Genomic DNA, 6,002 nt, shown 5'->3' on the forward strand with positions numbered 1-6,002 from the left:
CCGCACTTTCTGCCTCTTAGCATCCTACTTCCCCTTCCTCTCGCTGCCCTCCGCCACGTGCGCCTATTTTCAGTTCCTCAAACGTGCAGGGTTTGTTCCTACCCTTGCACTTGCTATTCCATCTTTCAGGCAGGGCTTGCTTCTTGCGCATGAGTCCTGCACCCCCTGATCCCTATGGCCCCATATTGGTTTAATGCTCCGCTGTTAGCATCTTGAAATTCTTCATTTTTTAACTGAGGGGCCTCACCTTTCCATTTTGCACTGGGCTCTGCTCTCAGGGATCGTGTTAGATAGACGTCTCCTCCTCAGAGAGGCCTCCCTTGGCTTCCCAGACTAAAGCTGCCCCCACTTTCCAAAACACAGGCAATCCCCTTATCCCGTTTTATTTTCTTTGTAACAGCTTTCACGCTCTGATATGTTCTTGCTTAGGTACTTATTTGCGTGGTGTCCACTTCCCTCCCCCTGGAATGTAACAGGAGCTCCTACAGGGCAGGGACCATCTATTCTGTCTCGCCCCAACGTCCGTAGAACCTCAGTGTGTGGAACACAAGGCTGCCCAACATACATTTGCTAATAAATGAGCTGTTCCAAGACTGAACTCCCTGGACGCAAGAGAAGAACCGTGCTCGGTGTCATGGAAATTCTAGAATGCTTTTGGTATTTATATACATCCTGATCAATAATTAAATTTTTGTGGTGCTGGTCTGTTCTGATAAATTCTGATTTCATGATGAGGTTAAATGGGATATAAATTCTTCATATTATATTCAAGGTTGGTCTTTTTCATGAAAGATTTTGAAATCTGGATTCAATGCCTACTTTTGCTGCCTGTGTTATATGAGCCTAAAACAATCATTTTAGTTTAGTCTGAATTTTTTAAAAGAGGTTGTTGGTCTACCTTCCAATTACATTGTGCTCTATGGCTCAATAAATCATTTTCGTTTGTATTAACTAATTTGACCTGTTCAGTAACTCTATACAAGAGATAAGGTGGCTGTGTTATTTTACAGATGGACTCAAACTATGTTGAAGCTTGATGAGAATACAAGAATAATAATCACAGATATTTAGAGCTGGGAGTAAGTGTTGAGATTATTTCTTCCAATAATTTCTCATTTTTAGATGAGGACACAGAGGAATCCAGAGCCCACCACGAGGCAAGGATTTTGACAGAACCTGATTCTTAAATCAGTGAACTTTATACTTTACCCTTGGTCCTCTCTGTTAGAGGTGGCCAACATTTGCCCCAAAAGAGTATTTACAGTCTACTTCAAAATTTTGCTTTTTGATGTGAATTATATCTTTAATTTTATTAAATGAATGGCTGAATAGATGAAGATAAAGAAAGAAAGAAGAAGGGAAGAAAAGGAGGGAGGGAGGGAGGGAGGGAGGGAGGAAGGAAGGAAGCAGAGCTAGGGAAATTATTACTATTGTTACTGAACCAGGATCATTTTGCCTGACACTCAGCAAGCCAAAACACTGAGTTGCCAAGTTTTGCAGCAAAGAGAAGGTTTATTCACAAGGCAGTCAAGTGAGGAGATGGGAGAACAAGTCTCAGACCATCTTCCCCCTTTGGGGTGCAAAGGCCTTGGGTTATTTGGGAGATAAAGAATAAAGAAGCAGGATGGTCTGAGGGGTAAGGAATGTGGGGAGCTGAGGAAAGTGCTTGGGAAAAGGTGTGGTAATCGTCATCGTTCTATGAAGGCCTCTGCACATTCAAAACTGGAGGTGCTTAACATGGTCTGAGGGTGGAGGTTTTGGCCCTCTGACATCGAAATGTCACTGACTGGACACTCACACATGCCCAGTTGGAGGGTTGGTGGTCCTAACCAGTGTTAACCACTTCAGCTTGGTCCTATCCAGCTCATCTCCAACTAGACACAGCTGACTCCAAGTACCTGGAAAATAACTTGGGCAAACATCTTATTGCTTCAGCTGCCTGCAGCTTGGAGGATGTGCAAGTCTTAAAATGACCTTGACTAGCAAAGGCAGGTAAAATGGATTTGACTAATAATTACCCACGGTTTAATTATAATCTACATAAGTCATTTATTTGGATCTTTATGCTCTTGTCTTTTACTTACTTCTCTTATGCATTTCCTCCTTAATTTTTTTTTTTTTTTTTGGTGGGAAGGGAAGGGACTTCTGCCAGAGTAACACTCCCTCCCAAGCAGGAGTGGGTTGTTTGACACACAGGAGAATCCAAGTTGTGGCAAAAGCATTAAGGCTTCGCTCTCTTTCCTCCCCTTTCTGACCTCACTGGTGCAAGACAGCAAATCCCAACTTATCCACAGGACACATGCAGGGCTGCCGGGTTACACAGCTCCACGGACCACGGACATTGTATCCTGGAGTTGGGCTCCACAGAAGAAACAGCACAAGTGGCACAGGCTTCCTGGCCTGCTCTGTGCCAAGTAGTTACCCGAAGGGAAGCCCAGAGGTTGTCTAGCTATGCCAGTGGCAGGGTGGGCCGATATAATCAGGGGTGACATAGTAGCAAGTCCATTATGGGCACACATCTAAGATGCTCTGTCCAAGCCCAAACTTACCAACAATAAACCTGACATTTTGAAGTCCATCTGTCTGACTTCTCTATTTCTCAGTTAATACCCTGTGCCTCTTTTTGTTGTCCTTCTTAATTAAGATGACCTTGCTTCTAGGTGTCCTTAGTTACTGACTAGCTATAATATTTTATAACCCACTTAAATCTTGAATGTAATGATGTCATAATTATGAAAGTAACCAGATTCACACAAAGTGTTGCCTAATCTTAAGAACAAAATGGCATCTGTGAAAACAGCTGAAACAATTAGAGGAAGAAAGTTTTTGGAAGCTTCAGGATTTTTTTTTTTTTTTTGCAGTACACGGGCCTCTCACTGTTGTGGCCTCTCCCGTTGCGGAGCACAGGCTCCGGACGTGCAGGCCCAGTGGCCATGGCTCATGGGCCCAGCCACTCCACGGTATGTGGGATCTTCCCGGACCGGGGCACGAACCCAAGTCCCCAGCATCGGCAGGTGGACTCTCAACCACTGCACCACCAGGGAAGCCCTGCTTCAGGCTATTTTAAAAGTAATTAGTACTAGTTAGCAATAAAGTTCTCTTCTAGGAAATTACACTTAAAGGGGGAACATGGAATACAGAAAAAATCTACCACTAGAGAATGAACCACCAGTCTTCCTAAACATTTGTTCCACTTTCAACAAAATGTGGGTTGTTGAAAAAGAGCATGTAGGTGCCAGCCAGGACTTCAAATGGGTTCAAACTTGGACAACAGCAAACTAACAAGAAAGGTTCTCAGGGTCAGAGTTTGCACTGATACTGCACAATTTCCTATGATTGACTTTCCCAGAACTGTGCTCTCCTCTTCCTGAGAAAAATACCCAAAGTACTGCTTCTTCCTTTGGCCAACCAATCACCTCTCAGGATAGGACACATCTGTTTGTAGGTGTGGATTGTAGTTGCTCAAAAATGATGTGAGGCTTCTTAAAATAATAATAGGTCAATTTGCTTTGAGCTGATCTGTTTTCCAACAGAGCTAAGAGGTTTTCCACTAAATCAGAGATTCAGCAGGTAGTCAAAACAGCTGAAATGAGGTGTAGGCAGGACTTCACGTGTGTCCTGTAATTGCCCATCCCTATGTCCAAGCAGAGCAGAGATAAACTCCAGACTGCAGGTTACTCAGACACAAGGATCAACTTCTAAGGGCCCTGAAAGGCAGGTGAACCAGCTCGAAACAATGTGACCTGCTTAGAAAGTATTGAGTATCTAATAAGTATTGATTGGCTAATCCTTCAAAACTTGCAAAGGGGGCCCAAGACAATCTTGAGATTTCAGTAGCCAGAGAGACCCAGACAACACCTGGCTATGATGACTCTCTAAATTGCTTTTAAATGAATCATTCGCTGAATTTTCAGTTCAGCTAATCAATTATCAAATTGTAGTAAAATACTCACTTATATGCTCAATGTTATCACTTTAGTTAAAATGTGTTTGCATGTATTTTTTAAAATGCCAAATGACTATGTAAATAATCTTCAAAATGTTTTTTAATTAATTTTTATTGGAGTATAGTTGATTTACAATGTTGTGTTAGTTTTTGCTGTACAGCAAAGTGAATCAGTTATACATATATGTATATCTACTCTTTTTTAGATTCTATTTCCATATAGGTCATTACAGAGTATTGAGTAGAGTTCCCTGTGCTATATAGTAGGTCCTTATTAGTTATCTCAAAATGTTTTAACTAAGCATTTACTTTATTTCATATTGTTGCTTATACTTTCAATCAAAGAAATTTGTTTGGCCTATAGAAGAATATACATAGAATAAATTTCTATTTTATTTATTTTATTATATTATTATTTTTTGGCTGCATCCAGTCTTAGTTGCAGCACGTGGGATCTTTCGTTGCAGCAGGCAGGCTCTCTTGTTGTGGCTCGCAGGCTCCAGAGCATGTGGGCTCAGTAGGTGTGGCAGGCAGGCTTAGTTGCCCAACAAAGGATTGAACCTGCATCCTCTGCATTGGAAGGTGGATTCTTGACCACTGGACCACCAGAGAAGTCCCATAAATTTCAAATTTAAAAAATATATATATATATATTATATTTTTTTAAGGCTTTAATGAGTCCTATCAAAACATATTTGTGGGGACTTCCCTGGCAGTCCAGTGGTTAAGACTTCGCCTTCCAGGGGGTGTGGGTTCAATCCCTGATCAGGGAGCTAAGATCCCACATGCCTCGCGAGACATGCCTCGAGGCCAAAAAGCCAAAACATAAAACAGAAGCAATATTGTAACAAATTCAATAAAGACTTTAAAAATGATCCACATCAAAAAAATCTTAAAAAAAAAAACTGTGTGTGCTCACTTCGGCAGCACATATAAATACTAAAATTGGAATGATACAGAGAAGATTAGCTTGGCCCCTGCACAAGGATGATATGCAAATTCATGAAGCATTCCATATTAAAAAAAAAAAAATTTGTGTAAGATAAAGTAACTCAAGGTCATTGTTCCTGATCGTGTAGACAGCCCGCCCTCTAGTGTTTCTTTCTAAACCCTACCGCATTTTAAACCATAATCTCAAAATGCTAGGTTAATAGGATTAAGAACTGTGTCATCAAATTAATAGAACAAGGCAAAATCCCTGACACAGACAAAAATTAAATCAGAGAAAAGTGAAGGTCCTTCCAGAAGCTGGTGACAACCTCACTGGGGAGAGCCTGCAAAGTTGGTGGTAAATATATTAAAACTTCATTTGGTAAATAGGGTCTTAATAGAAAGAGAATTAGTCCAAATGATAACCGTAGATATAAAATGTGATAGCTTTGTAAATACTAGTATTTTTAAAAGATATTCCAAATGTTGATTAAATAATGGAGTTTTTTTTAATAACAAATATACATAAAGCAGATAAATGTCCCCTTTGGGAGGAATTAAGATAATCTAAGTTATTTTATAGATATAACTTTATGAAAGCATACATTTTTATTTGGAATGTTTGCAACTAATATTTATCAAATTAAATTTAAAAGGAAATTTATTATCTGAGAAGAACCAAATTTAACTGTGCATGATTCATACATCCTGATGGACTTTATAAGATGTATGAGAAAAATCTGAGGGGTTTTTGCTTTCATAAAAAAATAAGTAGTAAGCCATTTAGTTAAAACTTACTTGTGGACTCTGAATTTTGAAAAAAACAGTCCCTTTGACATACCTAATTCTGTGTTTTGGGATATTTACTGTTGACAAGGAAATAAAATGTAGTTTGGATTCTATGGGGCTGTTATCCATGCTATTGGTTGCCCTAAATTTCAAATGCTTCAGATGATGACCTTATTTAACTGTCAGGAAGAAAGTAAACAAAATAGGGACTTGGGTTGTCCTTTTTAAAAATTTATTTAGATTTCAGGTTTCCTTATGTCTCAGCCATATCAGCATACATTGTCTAAAGTCATAAAGAAAAACTGACAGAAAAATGCTTTGGATCACCATGTGTTTT

Source organism: Leucopleurus acutus (assembly GCF_964270905.1).
Source record: "Leucopleurus acutus genome assembly, chromosome: 13".
In the NCBI taxonomy this organism is placed as follows: Eukaryota; Metazoa; Chordata; class Mammalia; order Artiodactyla; family Delphinidae; genus Leucopleurus; species Leucopleurus acutus.